Below are 19,493 nucleotides of genomic sequence, written 5' to 3' on the forward strand. Positions count from 1 at the left end.
AAAAATGTTCCTCTGTCTGTACTATCGCTTGGAGCATAGATGTTAACAAACATAAATCGTTGCTGTTTGTATTCAAACTCTATAGAGGCGAGATAGCCTGGTACGATTTCCTTGAAGATAGGGGGGGGGGGGGGGGGACAGACAAACGTGTACTGACAAAATAAAGCAATAACCGCACTCACAGAATCTGTATTACGAAAAAACCAAGTGTCAATCAGCCATGCAGTCTGCAGTGGCACGGGTTTCTTGCAATAAAAGTACATCAATATTTTCCCTCTTGGCTAATTGCACAGTCTGGGACCTACGCAGCTGACTGCGCCCACCATTAATGTTCAAGCTTGCTATGTTCATAAAAACATAGGCAGCAACACAGTCATTACAAGTTTAATTCTTTCCTTGCTGTGACGAGGTACCTCTTCACTCTTCAGTCTTTTCAGTGATTTATCAGAAATATGAAGGGCCACAGATTGTTATACAACTTCCTGAGCCCCACTAATGAAGGCGTGAGTGTCAACGAAGAAATCGCAAATTTGCACGCGCTTTTTACGGTAAGTTTTTTGTAGGAAATCCATGATTTCAGCAGGAGGGACAGAGTCTCCAGACACATGCTCTGATGAGAAGTCTGCCTCACCATCACTCAGTGAGGCAACGGAAGAACCCCCATCAGTCACAATCATTGCATTGAGAGTCCATTGCCGAAGCAACGGGCTCATCAACGCGACAATCTGAGACTTCAACACTATTACCCTGCTGACCATGATCTTGACAAGGCTCAGCTGCCTCAATGGAGGATTCGATCACAGACAGATCACTAGTTCCTACACACTCACCACTCCCCACAGAGGGAGGGGTGGCACAATCAACACAAGCTTCAGCAAGGGACATACATGGAGGCTCACTCTCACATGGAGGTTTACCCTCACATGGAGGTTTACCCTCAGAACACCAGAGAGATTCAGGTGCTGTCTGGTCAACACATAATTTTTCAGCATTTATCACATTACCCTCAGAATATTCTGAAGGCAGAGGAGGCTGAGGAATTACCTCAACTGGAGGCAACTGCTGAGGAGGAGGTTGCGCTCCATTGTTACCTTCACTAACCACTTGAGCGTAGGTTGGAGGACTAGCCAGTACCTTATTATCAGGCTAGTAGAGGTCGCTAGAAGATGAGAGGGTTATTTTCCTGGTTCTCTGTTTGTCTACAATGGGGTTTGTATCAGCACCACCCCTACTGTTTACATCATCGACAACGATCTAAGTAGAGTCCTGCTGTTCATCACCATTCAGGCAAGTGACTCTATCCGTGGACCTTTTCGGGCACGAGTCTTTTAAATGACCATATTGACCACACTCAAAACAAACTAGAGACTCTGTGGAGACAAAGACCCGATAAGTGTGACCTTCGACCGTGAAGGGCAATACCGCATTTAAAGAGGTTATACCACGCGGTAAAATCATCTTACTATAATTCACCAAATGTCCGTCCGTCTGTCTGTCTGTCTGTCTGTTCGTTCGAAGGTACCGTAAAAACTGCTGAACCGATCGCAACGAACGATATTTTGGGTGGGTAATCCTGGGATCTCCAGGAGTAAAATAGGCTATTTAGTTTTCCCAATTTCAGCTTTGGTCTCAAGCATTCTCAGGTTTGGACTCCCGCATAACATTCGCATTCGCATAATGTTCATTGTGATGATGTTTTCATTGTGACGATGTTGTTTTCCCGGGTGCCGCAAAAACGGCTGCACCGATCGCTGCACAGCTGCACCGATCAGACTCGGTGACCTCGGACAAAGACCTTTTATAAGGACATGGGTTGAATCCCTGCTTGAGAGAATTCCAACCCCCTCCCCGCCATCACGGCCGTCTCTCCAACTCACATTCCCACGAGATATGCGGAAAGGACGACCCAAAACCAATTATCTTCTTTTTGATTCGTATATAAACATCACTAAAAGTAAATAATGACCTCAGCCAAAGTTCAAATGACGTAAGTTTAATCTCTACATGAGGGAATTCCACATAGCTATTTGGGTGGTGTATACGCTAACAGATCGCTGTCTCCATCGATCTTGTCAAGGCCTTAACACCAATCGGCTCAAAAACCCTTTTAACTGTTGATTTGGAAGCTTTTACAATGAAGGAAACACGTATCGGGAGTACATACGACACTGAGAGGACTAACTGCACGCGTCTTCAGTATCAAGCTTAAATCTCTCATGGCGGATCTGGAGAGCTTCGGCATGTTGGAGGATCAGAAACGTGGACTCCCACAATGCCACATCCTGCTGATACTTGCTCCCGCATGACGTTATTCTCCCGGGTGCCGCACAAATGGCTGCACCGATCGAGATTTTACGGATATTTATATAAATCGTTTAAAAGAAAAAAAATCCTTCAATTTCTGATATTTAGCCTTTTCATTTGGCCCTCCAAATTGAAGCCCCGCCCATAGGGCGGGTACCGTTGCTCGTATAAACAAAACGACGAAAGGACATGATGTGATTTAAACGGTTATTTTCCCCTCGTATAGGAACCATAGTAACTGAAGAGACGACAGAACCAAGTTTGTTACGTTCAGTAACCAGGTCTTTCTTCTTAAGGAACGGAGGAGCGTTCGAGAGAGAAACCCGACCTGCCGGCGTGTCGAGTGGACAAACCTGAACAAACACGTCGGGAGCAAAGAAAAGCCCGTGCTCGACTATTTGAGCAACCATGGGCACTGTGGAAACAAAGATTACCACACGTTTATTCATGCGAGAAGCCGCTTTTACATTATCCAAACGAATTATCTCTCCGACGGCAAGGATAATGGCCTCGACGTCGATTCCCCACGGAGGTGAACAAACTAACCCGTGCTTCCGGGTTTGCGCTTCAAGAGACGTTTAACGAGAGCTATCCGCCATCGTTTCCATGTTTAAACAAAGGATAAATGTATAAAGGGTTAATGAAGCCAAAAAGCTCCAGTATACTAACGAAAAATAAAAAATAATTGCGAAAAAAGAAATGGAAAAAAGTATTATGATTTGTAACATGAAGCGAAAAAAACCGAAGAGGGAACCGCCCGAAGGGGAAACCCTTACTGGTGTCAGTCTGTGCGCTCCCTCACTCTCTCACTCTCAAGAGGGGGGAAGGGATGATAACGTGGAAGGGGGATACACAAAAGACGGCACAAAGGTGAGAAGAGGAAAGGGGAGGGTCGAGATACAAACAACGACGGAGCTACAAGGCCAAAACACGAGCAGACGCCATGACACCGCACCCAACGCACCAACAGCCAGCAGGTGGAAACAGAGAGGGAGAGAGGGAGAGAAAGACAGACAGATACAAGGGGGAAGGGCCTGTCCATGGGGACCAATCGGCACTCTAACGATGACTACCCTGACAAATCCGGGCAGTAGGGAAGAATGGGGAAGATTTGGCCCACGACTTGCTTTGGGTGGTACAACCACCGTGAAGAGGCATCCCCGATAGTGTATTATGGTGGTGTTGTTTGAGCTGGTGATTGTAGCAGCGAAATAGGCAGAAGCCTGTGCGTCCACACCTTGATTGGACCAAGTCTACTGAGCACACTGATCTTTTATTTTCCTTTCCATAGCAAAGCAATCCCATTTTACACCCACAGTCTTTAACCCCAATTAAATTCTCAACTAAACAGAAATATCCACCTGCAGCTCACAAGTGGCCCACAACCAGAGCACCTCTTTCTTTCTCTGGGACAATATGGTTCGAGCGTTTTATCTTGCACATCACCTACCAGGTGCTCTCTTGCTCACCTAGCGAGCATCTTTTGACATAGGCAGAAGGATATTATCACGACCTTTATTGAAAAGGTTTTGTCATTGAGGCCTGGTGCTGTACTACTTTGCTTATCCATGGTTGGTAATTGCCTCCAAACTGGCCTGCCCAAGTGTGTGCATCAGCATTGGACACAGCATTGCTCATTACCATGACTTTGCACCAAACCTGGTGCTTAATATATTTATTAGTTGCCATAAAATTAGTCTGAAATTGAAATGGAGCAATATTTATGAGTACAGACTAACTGGGTCATGGCTTTAAGCTCGTATAATATGGCTATGGTATGATTGCTGACACAGCTTTCCTTGATCATAATTTCAGCTAAATTATACAATTTCTTAATAATTGCCTTGGGCTGTCTGTCTAGCCTCGGTTTAAATCTCGATCGAGATATAAACTGTTATCCTGGAGATTTACAGGCATGATGATGCATCATTGTGTGTGCCATCCATTCACAGGTAGTTAAGCCACAAGACTTATCTGCCAGCACTTGTTGTTGGTGGCGATTATAGATCCTATGGTATCTTACACAAATAGTTGGCGAGTAATCATAAATACCCAGAACAAATTCGAATTTTCTGCTTTAATCCACACAGGGCAGGCAATCCACACCAGCAGCACAGCCATGCTCCTAAAAAATTATAGGCAAACCAGCATCCATGTGCAGCACACGACTGAATAAATAAATAACTGCTTTAGCAAGAAAGTTGAAATATATATATATATATATATACAGTCACGTGAAAAAGTAAGTACACCCCATGTAAAGTTTTGACTTTTTCAACATATTTCAACATACAGCTATTTGATCTTCATTTCAACAATATTGACAGATAAAGGTGATATAATATAACAAATATCATGAAACATTTACATTTTGCAGTACATTGTATAATTTAAATAAACATAAATGCAAATTTCGCATGTGGAAAAAGTAAGTACACCCCTACATTTATCACGACTTCAAATACCTAAAATTAGAATCAGGTGCACCAGCTGAGGTGCAAATGATTAGAACATCGTTAGAGAGGATCTTGGAGGAACCTGTCTTATGAAAACCTCAGACATTTAGTTTGGTTTGCTCCTTGTTGTTGAAGTGTGCAGCGTCATCATGCCTAGATCAAAAGAGCTCTCTGAGGCCTTCAGAAAGAAGGTTATAGATGCCTACAAGTCTGGGGAGGGATTTAAAAAGATCTCCAAACAATTTGAAATCAATCATTCAACTGTCCGTAAGATCATCTACAAGTGGAGAAGATTCCAAACAACTGCCAACTTGTTCAGGCCAGGCCGCCCCAGCAAGTTCAGCCCGAGAGCAGACCACAAGATGCTGAAAGAAGTCTCTAAGACCCCAGAATGTCATCACAGGACCTACAGGTAGCTCTTGCCACTGTTGATGTCAAAGTGCACGAGTCTACCATTAGAAAGAGGCTGCACAAATTTGATCTACATGGGAGGTGTGCCAGGAGGAAACCTTTGCTGTCCAGAAAGAACATCAGGGCAAGACTAAAGTTTGCCAATGAACACCTCAGCAAAAACCAGCACTTCTGGAACAATGTGCCCTGGACAGATGAGTCAAAGGTAGACCTATTTGGCCACAGTACCAGAAGACATGTTTGGTGAAAACCAAAGACAGCATTTGACCACAAGAACCTGATACCAACCGTAAAGCATGGTGGTGGAAATATTATGGTTTGGGGCAGCTTTGCTGCATCAGGGCCTGGGCAGCTCACCATCATATAATCCACTATGAATTATTCATTGTACCAGAGGGTGCTTGAGGATAATGTGAGGCCATCTGTCAGAAAGTTGAAGCTCAACCGAAGGTGGACCTTGCAACATGACAATGACCCTAAACATTACAGTAAATCCATGAAGGAATGGCTGAAAAGAAAGAAATGGAGGGTTCTGGTATGGCCAAGTCAAAGCCTGGATCTAAATCCCATCGAGATGTTGTGGGGGGATTTGAAACGAGCTGTGCATGCACGAAACCCCTCAAACATCGCACAGCTGAAAGAATTCTGCATGGAGGAGTGGGTAAAAATTTCTCCCAGTCGATGTCAGAGACTGGTCGATAGTTGTATGAAACGCCTACTTGAGGTTGTTTCTGCCATAGGGGGCAATACCACCTATTAGAGCCAAGGGTGTACTTACTTTTTCCACATGCGAAATTTGCATTCATGTTTATTTAAATTATACAATGGACTACAAAATGTAAATGTTTCATGATATTTGTTATATTATATCATCTTTATCTGTCAATATTGTTGAAATGAAGATCAAATAGTTGTATGTTGAAATATGTTGAAAAAGTCAAAACTTTACATGGGGTATACTTACTTTTTCACGTGACTGTATATATATATATATATATATATATATATATATATATACATACTCATATAAACGCCACTCTTTCTCTCTCTCTCTTTGGCGTTCTTTGTTCATTATGCACGGCCACATATTTTAAGTTACAAATTCCAAATTCGGGGTTAAAATACAACTTTGTGTGGGGGATAACATAGGCTATATGGCCGCAGCCTCATGCAGGGGAATGGGTGTGGGGGTGGGGAAGTGGGCATAAATTATTTATGTATGCTCCACCTATGTAGGTTGTGGCAGGGGGTATTACAATTTTTTTTTTTACCTGGGCAACACTGACATTAAAGCAGTGAAATTCGCATGGGTAAATTAATTTTGGCAAATGGTCCGTCAGCTAAGGATGACTAATTGGTCCGTCAGCGAAGCGATAGGTGGATTCCGCGAGTAGTTAATAGATAAGGGTGGGGCATCGACACTTGAGAGCATGGTTCCCCATCTGGGATAACTATACCACTGTAAAGGTAACACGACATTTGTGTGCGGGACCCCACCAGATTTAATCACTGCAAACTGTGTCCGCGGTTGCTTAGCAACCCGTCAGGGCTGCTGAGTTATCTGCGGTTTGTCAGCTTCAGGGTTAAAGGTCAGGAAGGGGTTAGTGATGCCACATGTGACCCAGCTGGCAAACCCATTACAATATAATGCACCATTCATTGATGAAAAAAATTCATGACAAGTTACTGCTTATAATTTTTGATCCTTAGAAGGCATGTTGCTATATTTTATATTGGCTTGACAAGTTATTGCTTTTTAATGTCTCAATTTCCACATATCTCCACAAGTCTCCACATCTCTCTCTTACATTGAATAGTGGAGCTGTTGATTTTCTGACCAGGAGGTCAAATAAAAACGTTCGGTCGCCGATTTGACAACATTCACACATAACAGGGCACACCACGAGAAGGTTATTCTCCACCTCCACAGTGAGGGAGGGCGAGTGTTTGAGCTTCAAGCAAACATCAGCAGAAATCTCCAGAAGTAGAAGATACATTACAATCTATATTCCTCCATTGTGTCCACTAAATGTATTGTGACGTGTCTGTAATAGAACATCTGATATCTGCTCAATTTGTGGTGTTCTGCTGTCGGATTTAATTTCAGAGCTCATTATGGCCTTGTAATGAAGTGAATGAGAGGTCATCATTCAAATACAATTTCATATTTAAAGTGCAAGAGTAATGATGTACATGTGAAATCAATAACAATAAAGCCCACATCGGAAAATGTTAAACTGTAATATTTCACCACCTGTGATGCGAGTACCCAGCCTAATGAAAATTAACATCGTTGTGATTGCAATGGCAACACGAAACTAAATATCATGCTTATTGTCTGCATTGAATGACCACAAGTAATTGAGCAAAGAATGTGTGCAGTACTATACAGGGGCCGTATATTTATTTATTTATTTACATGTGAAAAGATTCTGGGACAGGCAGGTGGGGGGGATCAGGAGGTGGTCCACAAAATGGGAGATAATAAAATTGAAAACAAAACAAGTACAGATACATTCAAAGTACACCGTCCCCATGCCAAATAAATAAATAACATAACCTCCAACGCGCAGCATTGCCGTGGCGCTTTTGGTACTATACAGCACGTTGAGATGGTATTGGGAGGGAGAGGTGTAAAATAACTGATTGATTAATTGCGTAATTAAAATAAAGAAATAATAATCATAAAATAATTAATTTCTTAATCAATTGGCAAATAGCATAACTAATCCAGTGTTTCATCCGAAGTTGTAACTTTTTGAAAAAACAATTAAATAAATAAATAATCGGGAAAATTAATTGATTACTTGATTAATCAATAAATAATTAATTGTTATGCATGACATGTTGCACAGTGGTATGTTGTGTACATACGTCTTGGGTGTGATATATTGCAAATATTTTATACACACATACACAAGCACATACACATTCATGTGCATTCGCCTGCATGCGCGTACACACACACACACACACACACACACACACACACACACACACACACACACACACACACACACACACACACACACACACACACACACGTGCACACATACACACACTAACGGAGGTGGATACTTTGAGACCGGGTAGATCTACGTTCCATCTCCTGAGGCCCACCAACGTGTGGGGATAGCAGGCAAAAACAACTTACATGCACGCACACACACACACACACACACACACACACACACACACACACACACACACACACACACACACACACACACACACACACACACACACACACACACACACAGTCGTGGCCAAAAATATTGGCACCTTTGCAGTTTTTTCAAATAATGCACCATTTCTTCCAGATAATTGTTGAAATTAAAAAATCTCTGTATACACGTTTGTATTTCTTTGGTTTGCAGTGGGACAAAACAAAAAAGCTGAAAAATTACTAAATCTTAGCTTACCCCACACAGAAATCCTAAAATGGCCCGGACAGTATTATTGGCACCTTTTAGAAGTTGTTAGAAATAATTATATTTCAAGCAGGTAATTCTCCTATACTTTGGAATTGAACTCACCTGTGGTGAGTTGCAGGTGCCTGCAATATAAAAATCACTCATTCAACCAGTTTGAATGGAGAAAATGAGTCATTCTGCTGTTTTGTGTCACTGTGTGTACCACAATGACCATGGAGAAAATAAAGAAAACCATAGAATTGTCTGAGTAGGTCAGACACAAGATTGTAGCTAAGCATGGACAATCTCAAGGCTACAAATCCATCTCCGGAGACCTTGATGTTCCTGTGTCCACCATACGCAATGTTATCAGGAAGTTTAAGGCCCATGGCACTGTAGCCAACCTCCCTGGACATGGCCGCCAGAGAAAACTTGATCGAAGATTGCAGCGAAGGATTGTTCGAATGGTGGAGAAAGCACCTTGATCAACTGCCAAACAGATTCAAGCTCACTTTCAGACACAAGGTACGACAGTTTCAACTCACACCCTCCGTCGCCAACTCGATGAAAGGGGGTTCTATGATAGGAGACCCAGGAGGACCCCACAGCTAAGAAAGCCTGACTGGAGTTTGCCAAAACACACCCGAACAAGCCAAAATCCTTCTGGGAGAATGTCCTGTGGACAGATGAGACCAAATTAGAGGTTTTTGGTAAAGCACATCATCTCTATGGTTACAGAAAACAAAATTAAGCCTTCAAAGAAAGGAACACCGTCCCTACAGTCAAACATGGAGGAGGTTCAGTGTGATGTTTTGGGGTTGCTGTGCTGCCTCTGGCACTGGGTGCCTTGAATGTGTGCATGGCATCATGAAATCAGGGGATCACCAAGGCATTTTGGAGCGCAATGTTCAACCCAGTGTCAGAAAGCTGGGTCTCCGTCGAAGGTCATGGGTCTTGTAGCAGGACAATGACCCCAAACACACTTCAAAAATCACCCCGGAATGGTTCAAGACAAAGTGCTGGACTGTTCTGAAGTGGCCAGCAATGAGTCCAGATCTAAATCCCATTGAACACCTGTGGGGATATCTGAAAACAGCAGTTGGGAGAAGGCACCCTTCAAATCTGGGAGGACTGGAGCAGTTTTCACAAGGAGATTGGGCCAAACTGCCAGTAGAAAGGTGTAGGAAGCTCATTCATGGCTATAGGAAGCGCTTGACTGCAGTTATTTTGTCCAAAGGCTGTGCTACCAAATATTAAGTCTCGGGTGTCAATAATTTTGAAATTTTGAAATTTCTTTTTATACTTTTTATATAGACACCATGGCAATACATCCCTTTTATGAAGGAGGACATTGCTGAATAAATATAGTGCTTGTTGTGACATTACTGGCTGATGATTGGCTGGGTGTAAATACTACTATGCCGCGCGACCAACTCACTGCACTGCGAGCGGCTGCTACACTATTAGAAAATAGTGATGATTATTAACGGAAATTACTTAGTGTTGGAGAAAATTGCAAACTTTTTATACTGATGAGAAAATATGTTTCTGAAACTTATTCAAGCGAAGATAAATATCACCCCTCCAATGGAAGGAAACTGAACGAAAGCTCAGACCTGGATTTTGGGAGTTTTGCCAGAGCCTTGATGCACCCTGCAGAATCCTAGGGGATGGAGGGAGGCACAGAGCTTGGGAAGAGCAGAGGGTGGAAGACCTGCAGAAAGGACACGGTAGAAGACAAAGAAACCACCGACCTGTCTGCGCGCGATGTGCACAGGGCAGGATTATCTTTTTGTCGGCCTGTCGCCAAACAAATTTGTGGGCCCCAATTTGGGGAACCATTGCAAAATACAGGAGATCGACACAAAATTAATCTTTAATGTCCACCAACAAATGCTGGCAGATGAGACACCCGTTTGACATCCATCCAAGGGACAACACACACATTGATGAATCACGTGCTTGTGAAACACCAGGATGAGAGGTTATAGCTGGGTCAGGATTCGAACCAAGGTTAGACAGCTTAGAGGCGAGTGTGCACACCTCTAGGGAATCCTGTCAGCCATTAGTTGTGCACCTGATATATTATTAGTGTCATTGACCTACTTTTCGTTTTAGGATTGTGACCTAATTAAGAAAAAAACACCCTTTGGATCATAGCTTGAATAATATTCATCCGATTTTTGTGATTTGAGTTATTTGGATAGATTTTATATAGTGACACATTTTCTTAATTTATCCTCTGGCCATAAATGTTGAAGATCAAGGTCATAAGGCGGTCCAAAAAAAAAAATGGCCATCATTGGATTGCTGGCGCCGGGTGTGGGGAGGAGGCTTTACCTTGGCAATCGCTTTGTGATCGTAGAAATTCTATTTTTTCTGCCTTTGCTTCTTTCCTTTCCTTTTGCTGTCCTTTAGTTAAAGTCAGGGGTATTAACCACATGTATTTATATGTGCCAATTTGTATTGCTCATAAAAGCTGAAGGCAGAATAATCAATAATAGCTTGTAACAGGGTTAGGTTGGGTTATAGATTGGGTTAATGGGGTAGAAAACAAGGAGAAAAAGACATAAAATGTCATAGCCCCCGTGGTTTTAGTAATTTTGCTGTGTGGAGTTAAAGGCTGTCAGTCTGCCATCTTTGGTGGGATTACAAAGCAAAATATTCTGCATGTGTATACTCTCATGTGTTGTCTTTGTGCCAAGTTTGAACAAAATCGGTCCAAACATGTCCGGTAAATGGTTGTGGCTGTATGCCAAAATGGCTGTCAGTCGGCCATCTTGGATCTGATCTGAAAAAAAAGATGTGCATACGTTAGCCATCATTCATTATCTGTGTGCCAAGTTTGAACAAAATCGGTAAATGCATGCCTGACAAATGGTTGAGGACGTGTTCAATATCGAGTTTTTAGCAACGAAAATGGCCGCCAGACTAACAGTCAGCATCTTTGATAAGATCGCGAAATAAAGTGAGGCGCACGTGTATGCCATCATGTGCTGTGCTCGTGCTAAGTTTGAACCAAGTCCGATCATGCATGTTCAGGAATTGGTTGGGGACAGGTTTAAGTAACAAAATGGCTGCCAGTCGGCCATATTAGATCTGATCTCGAAAAATATGGCATGCGTAAGTAAGCCATCATTCATTATCTGTGTGCCTCGTTTGAACAATATCGGTAAGTGCAAGTCCGAGAAATGGTTGAGGACGTGTTCAACATCGACTTTTTTTACAACTAAAATGGCCGCCAGTCGACCATCTTTGATCGAATTGCGAAACAATATGATGTGCATATGTATACCGTCATGTATTGTCTTTACGTCAAGTTTGAGCAAAATCGGTCCATACATATCCGAGGATATGGCTGTGGACGGACGGACGGACAGACGCACTCACAGACGGACAAAAGCAAATCCATAAGCCCCAGTTTCGCACCAAGTCCAACGTGTGTTGCTGGAAGAACACATACTTCCTGCAGTAGTTATGGAGAGTCGACAGCCTGAGAGAGCAGTTGTGGCAAACAGAGAAGCTATTAACTTGTTTGTGATGGGATAGCAACAAGTCTTAATTGTGCTTCAGCCTCTTCCTTCCTTTGAAATAAACGATGCTGAGATCATTCAAGTACATTTTGCTTTTCCATAAAATTGGTCCAGTGTACCACACTGCAATTCATTTCATGTTATTATAACCCTAATATGTGTTTGAGTAAGTGAGCTCTGGAAGATTTCAAACAGTTTTGTCATGATTTATGTTCACATGCATACTTCCTTCGGTTTTATCAAAGAGCGATGCAGAAGGACAATGGAGATTGTTTCTTACAGATCGCACAGTTGACAAAAACTTTACATTAAAATTGCACGAAACTATACGCCAGTAAATTATTATAAATTGCCAATCTATATTAGAAAGTGCCTTCCCTCTATTACTGGGTACTTTTGCCAATAAAACAAAAATAAAAGCGATATTTTAGAAATAACCTCATCGGCATTGAAACGTATTGCAGTCACGTGATCTGATCAACTAAAAGTACAGTATAAATAGCTTTGTGACAGTTTTGTGTCACTATTTGATGACGATCAATATAAATCTAAATGTTGGGGAGAAAGAAAGCTCTTCATTTCTTTCTTTCCCCTTTGTTTCTTTTTCTTTGTGTCTACGGAGAGGTGAACTCTTGCAAATTATTTCTGCAAGGCTTACGTGGCTGCACCTGGATGACTTTGAGGGTAGAGGAGTGGCAGTGGCAGAACCAGACTCAGTGGCATAATGGGGGGGGGGGGGGGGTATGGGGGGAGTAAATGTTTATACATGAAGAATAAGACTCAGTGGCATAATGGGGGGAGGTTTATACATGAAGAACCAGACTCAGTGGAATAATGGGGGGAGGTTTATACAGACTTGGCATTTAATATGGAATATATTTTTTTCTTGACTTGGGTTTAATTTCTGAACTCTGTATATCAATCTGGTGAGTTTATTTTACCCTTCGGTGATGTCTTTGTTGAAAGAACCATCTCACTGATTGTCTTTCGCAGCAAGAAGTCAATAACAGGATTATATCACAGGTGGCGTGACAAAATGTAAGGACAGGTACATTTGACGATTGGATTTAACAATCGGGTATATAAGGGTTTTTGCGTTCTGTATTAGCGGAAAACAACTGCTGCACATCTACAAAGTTATTGCCGCTACCTCTGGAGATGGTCCGTCAACTCGACAATGCTGTTTGTCATGGAGTGGTGGCTTTACGAAATTCCGGCATGAAACAGCGTGCTATTGCTCGGCAGTATGGCATCACTCAAGGTCAGATGTCAAAGATCCTGAAACGAAATGCTCAGAGGGGTGTCCCTACTTCAATACCGAGGCCAGGACTTCCACGCAGAACGACAAGGAGAGATGATCGCCAGCTGCACCGGTTAGTCTGCAATGGCCGTACCAAGTCAGCTCATCGGCTTAGGGCTGAGGGGCAGCAACTGACAAATGTGCCTGTATCTAGAAGGCTAGTCAACCAATGACTGGTTCAAGCAGGCTATCGTGCCAGGCATCCCCTGAGAAAGCCACGCCTGACCAGACAACACAGCCAGCGCCGATTGCAGTGGGCCAGAGAACACCGTCAATGGCAGCCAGGACACTGGAATCACGTGACCTTCAGTGACGAGTCCAGATTTCTGGTCTATCGTCAAGATGGCCGCGTCCGAGTGCGCAGACAAGTGCATGAAGCCCACAACGAAGATTGTATAGTGCCAAGAGTCCAAGCTGGAGGTGGTGGGGTGACCGTTTGGGCTGCTTTTCATGCAGGGGGCAAAACTGACCTGGTTGTTCTGAATGGAAACCTGAACCAGTTCAAGTACAGGGTCGTTCTGGAAGAAACATTGCTTCCATTTGCTCGTGCAGCCTTTCGAGGAAACTTTGTCTTCCAAGATGACAATGCACGGCCTCATCATGCTCACATGATCCAACACTTTCTTGCTGGCCATGGTGTAGAGCATATGGAGTGGCCTGCCATGTCCCCGGATATGAATCTGATAGAGAACTTGTGGGCAGAATTAACGCGTCAAATCGACAACTTGGACCAGCAGCCTACCTCCGTGCGTGAATTGCAGCAGACTATTGTCACTGCATGGCAAGCGATTCTTGTCCAAACCTTGGCAAATCTCGTGAACAGCATGCCTCGACGTGTACGTGCTCTCCTGAATGCTCGTGGGGGTTACACGAAGTACTGAACTGTAATTTTACTGTCCGTAATCCCAGTCATAATTTAGCTTTTGTTTTTGTTGATTTTTTTTTTGGCTAATGTGCAAAATAAAGAGATACTTCTGGAAAACGTACAGAAGTTTAACACAGTACTGTCCGTGAATTGAGTTCGATATCAGTTTACATCACTTTCAAGGATCAATTTATTTGCTTCGAAATGTCAAATGTGGTTTTTGTTTCTTTTAAAGGTCACATTAACAAAATCTAGAATAATTTCAACATAATTCCAATGAACTTTTGGTTCTAAGTCATCTTGAAATGTAAGTTCACCCCCACAAAAAAAAAATCCATATTAAATGCCAAGTCTGTACATGAAGAACCAGACTCAGTGGAATAATGGGGGGAGGTTTATACATGAAGAACCAGACTCAGTGGAATAATGGGGGGAGGTTTATACATGAAGAACCAGACTCAGTGGAATAATGGGGGGAGGTTTATACATGAAGAACCAGACTCAGTGGAATAATGGGGGGAGGTTTATACATGAAGAACCAGACTCAGAGGCATAATGGGGGGAGGTTTATACATGAAGAACCAGACTCAGTGGCATAATGGGGGGAGGTTTATACATGAAGAACCAGACTCAGAGGCATAATGGGGGGAGGTTTATACAATGAAGAACCAGACTCAGTGGCATAATGGGGGGAGGTTTATACAATGAAGAACCAGACTCATTGGAATAATGGGGGGAGGTTTATACATGAAGAACCAGACTCAGTGGAACATTGGGGGGAGGTTTATACATGAAGAACCAGACTCAGTGGTATAATGGTTAGAGTGTCCACTCTAACCAAACCACCCAGTATAACCCATATACCCTTACCAAGAAACTGCTTTGGCAGCACCAACACTTTGTAAAGAGTACGGTACATCAAATATATGGTTGAAATAAATCTGGTTAGATTCATCCCATTCTAGCACCGCATTGCATCAAAAAGATCGGTTAAATCTTCTTAAACTACTTCTGGACATGGATAAAGTGGAGACCTTCTCAAAGAATCATGCTCCACGTCGTCGTGACCATATTATATACAGATAGTCAATTGACGAAAGTCTCACATGTCTCATTTCCCACAAGTCAATCTAACAAGCAGCAATCTCGATAAGCTTTTGTAAAGAATCTTGAGATAACTGTGCATCAGCACTCATTCACAACTTTCTTCAGTTTTTTTAATCTGCTAGATTATGTGCTTTTGGGAAAAAGATGTGAACTCCACTGTTGTTTCCCAGGGTAACAAAAAATTGTTGGTTATTTTAACTGCTGAGGTATGGTTTCATTTCTTTTGAAAATGGGTGGCGTTTTAAATAATCTCTGGAATAATCAAAATAGTTTGAATCCCTTTAAATAAAAACAGTATACTGTATTACCATTTAACACTACTACAGGCAATTTGTTATTTGCAATCCTTGATTATTGAGGGGCACGTGTGTATATATATATATATATATATATATATATATATATATATATATATATATATATATATATATACATATATATTAAAGAGCAGGGCTCTTGCTTGAGACGGACGAAGTGACGGGCAAGACACAAACTCGTCCGAGAAGATGTTTATTGTAAAAACCAACTCGAGAACTCTGAAAAGCCAGTTTATCGGGCTGCATATATATCACAACCAGAAAGCACAACCGAAACCGAAAGCCACGCCTCTCAGGCGAGGCGCGCTTTGGTGGTCACGTGACCGACAGGTGCAAAGGATTATAACCGCACGCGCGGCACGCTTTGGTGGTCACGTGACCGGCCACCCCGGCGCCGTGGTTTGCCCGCCGGTTACGTCACCAGCTGGAGCAAGGAGATTCTGTTGCTGGTCTCGCTTGGGGGACCCATGGGTCGCTACACACGCCCCCCCAGAATGGACTTGATCCAGGAAGGTCAACCTGAGGGGGGTCCGGATGACCCGACCGAAACGACCCCTGGCCAGTCGCGGGGGGGGGGGGGGGGGGGTCCGGTGTGGTGGCGGGTGGTCGGACGGGGGGTGCAGTGGACGGGGGGCGGCCGTGCCACGGTGGGAGAGCCAGCCGTGGTGGCTGGCCGACGTCCATGTGGGCCGGCTTGAGGCGGTCCAGCGAAATCCGGTCCGCCCGGCCGCCGATGTTGACGATGAAGGACTTGTTGTCCCGTCGTAGGACCCGGAAGGGTCCGTCGTATGGTTGCCGGAGCGGCCCCCGGTGCGCGTCGTGGCGCACGAAGACGTACTCCGCCATGCGGAGTGCTGGGGGGACGTAGGATTGGGGGTCGCCGTGGCGGGACGTGGGCACCGGGGCAAAACGCCGGGCGGCCTCCTGGAAGTCCGTGCGCTGGCGCGCGGCGGACCAGGGGCTGCTGACGTCGGGAATGAACTCGCCCGGTACGCGGAGGGCCTGGCCGTACACCAGCTCGGCGGTGGATGCCTGGATGTCCTCTTTGGGAGCCATGCGGAGGCCCAAAAGGACCCACGGGAGCCGGTCGGCCCAGCCGTCGTCCTGGAGGCCGGCCATGAGTGCGGCCTTCATGGAGTGGTGGAACTACTCGCACAACCCGTTGGCCTGGGGGTGGTAGGCCGTGGTGCGGTGCAGGGAAACGCCCAACGTGCGGGCGATCGCGCCCCATAGTTCGGACGTGAACTGTGGGCCGCGGTCCGACGAGATGTCCGCTGGTGCGCCGAAACGTGCGACCCAGGTGGCGATGAACGCCTGGGCCACGTCGGCGGTGGTGGTGGAGGCGAGGGGCATGGCCTCTGGCCACCTGGTGGTCCTGTCCACCATGGTAAGCAGGTGGGTGAACCCCTGCGATGGGGGAAGGGGACCCACCAGGTCCACATGGACGTGGTCGAACCGTCGCTCGGGCACGGTGAATGGAGCCAGTGGAGCCTGGGTATGACGGTGGACCTTGGCCCGCTGGCAGGGTGTGCAGGCGTTGGCCCAGTCGCGGACGTCCCGTCGCAGCCCATGCCAGACGAAACGCGCCACCACCAGCCTCTGGGACACCTTCCGGCCCGGGTGAGAGTGGCCACGTCGGCCTCAGGCGAGGCGCGCTTTGGTGGTCACGTGGAGCGAAGCGAAGCGAAGAGCGAAGCAAAAATGCGAAGCAAAAATGGAGCGAAGCAAAAATGCGCCGCCGCCAGGTGACCGGCACAACGGGGCGAGGTCGGCCTTGGGAGATGTCGCACAGCAGGACCGTGTCCGCGAAAGGGACATCAGCCAAGCGGAGGCCCGTGTCCGCCACCCGGAGCGCCTGCACCATGCCGTCGGTGGCCTGGTCCGTTGCCATTAGGGCGAAATCGACGCCGAGGTGGACGGCGTTGGCGCCGGCTCGAGAAAGGCAGTCGGCCACGGCGTTGTCCTTCCCGGCGACGTGCCGGATGTCTGTGGTGTACTCCGACACGGCGGAGAGGTGGCGCTGCTGGCGGGTCGACCACGGCTCCATGACCTTGGCCATGGCAAAAACCAACGGCTTGTGGTCGACAAAAGCCGTGAACGGGCGGCCCTCCAGGAGGTGGCGAAAATGGCGGACGGCCAGGTACAGCCCCAGGAGCTCGCGGTCGAAGGTGCTGTACTTCAACTCGTTGGGCAGGAGTTGCCGGCTGAAGAACGCGAGCGGCTGCCAGGCCCCGTTTACCCATTGTTCATGGACCGCGCCCACGGCGTAGTCGGAGGCGTTCGTGGTGAGGGCGATGGGAGCCTGGGGGTACCGGGTGGGCCAGCAGCGCGGCATTGGCCAGGGCCCGTTTTGCGCCGGTAAAAGCAGCGTCCATGTCCGTGGACCAGACAATGTTGCGTTTCGCCGGCTGGCCACGGAGGGCGGCGTACAAGGGCCGCATGAGTTGCGCAGCTCGGGGCACGAAGCGGTGATAAAAGTTCACCATCCCGAGGAACTCCTGCAGCGCCTTGATGGAGCGGGGGCGCGGGAAAGCGGCGATGGCCTCCACTTTGGCCGGTAGCGGCACGGCGCCGGTCCGGGTGATGCGGTGGCCCAAAAAGTCGATTGTCGCCGCACCAAAGTGACATTTCGCCGGGTTGACGATCAATCCGTGCTCGCTGAGGCGGCCGAACAGCGTCCGGAGGTGGAGGAGGTGCTCGGCTCTGGACGTGCTGGCGACGAGGATGTCGTCCAGGTAGGTGTAGAGGAACGGCAAGTCGCGCAGCACGCCGTCCATCAGGCGCTGGAACGCCTGTACCGCGTTTTTGAGGCCGAAGGGCATCCGGAGGAATTCAAAGAGGCCGAAAGGTGTCTTCGGGATGTCGGCCGGGCGGACGGGCACCTGGTGGTACCCCCGAATCAGGTCCACTTTTGAAAAAATGGTCCGCCCCGCCAACCGGACGGAAAAATCCTGGATGTGCGGGACAGGGTACCTGTCGGGGGTAGTGGCGTCGTTAAGGCGGCGGTAGTCGCCACATGGCCGCCATCCGCCCCCCGGCTTCGGGACGATGTGCAGCAGCGAGGCCCAGGCGCTGTCGGAGCGCCGCACGATGCCGAGGCGCTCCAGCGCGGCGAACTCGGCCTTGGCGACGGCGAGTTTGGCGGGATCGAGACGGCGAGCCCGGGCGTACACCGGCGGGCCCGTAGTGGGGATGTGATGCTCGATGCCGTGACGCACCGCGATGGCCAAAAACGTCGGTCGCGTGAGGGCCGGGAACTCCGCGAGGAGACGTGCGAAGTCGTCTGCCAATGGGAGGACGCAGGAAAACTCGGTGGGCGCGGAACGGCTCAAAGCGCATGCCAGGGAGCTGAAAGTTTCGGCGTTGACGAGACGCCGGCGTTTCACATCGACCAGCAGCCCGTGGGCGCACAGAAAATCGGCCCCGAGCAAAGCCATGGGGACGTCCGCCGTCACGAACTCCCAGTGAAAGAGCTGGCTGCCGAAGCGGAGGGCGACGGTGCGTGGGCCGAAGGTGCGGATGGCGGAGCCATTGGCCGCGATTAAGGCGGGGCCGCAAACAGCGGCCCGCCTGTCCTCCGCCGAAGCGGGAATGACGCTCAGCTGGGCGCCTGTGTCGCAGAGGAAGCGCCGCCCCGACGCTTGGTCCGCGATGAATAGTAGGTTTCCGGTACGGCCGTCGTTCATTTCTGGTAGGGAACGCCGGCCCGCCCGTTTCCCTACTTGCCGAACGTGCACGGGGGTCGACATGATCGGGGCTGCCGCCCGAACCTGGCATGGAAATAACA

The sequence above is a fragment of the Myxine glutinosa genome, chromosome 10, assembly GCF_964187855.1.
Source record: "Myxine glutinosa chromosome 10, kmMyxGlut1.1, whole genome shotgun sequence".
Lineage (NCBI taxonomy): Eukaryota > Metazoa > Chordata > Myxini > Myxiniformes > Myxinidae > Myxine > Myxine glutinosa.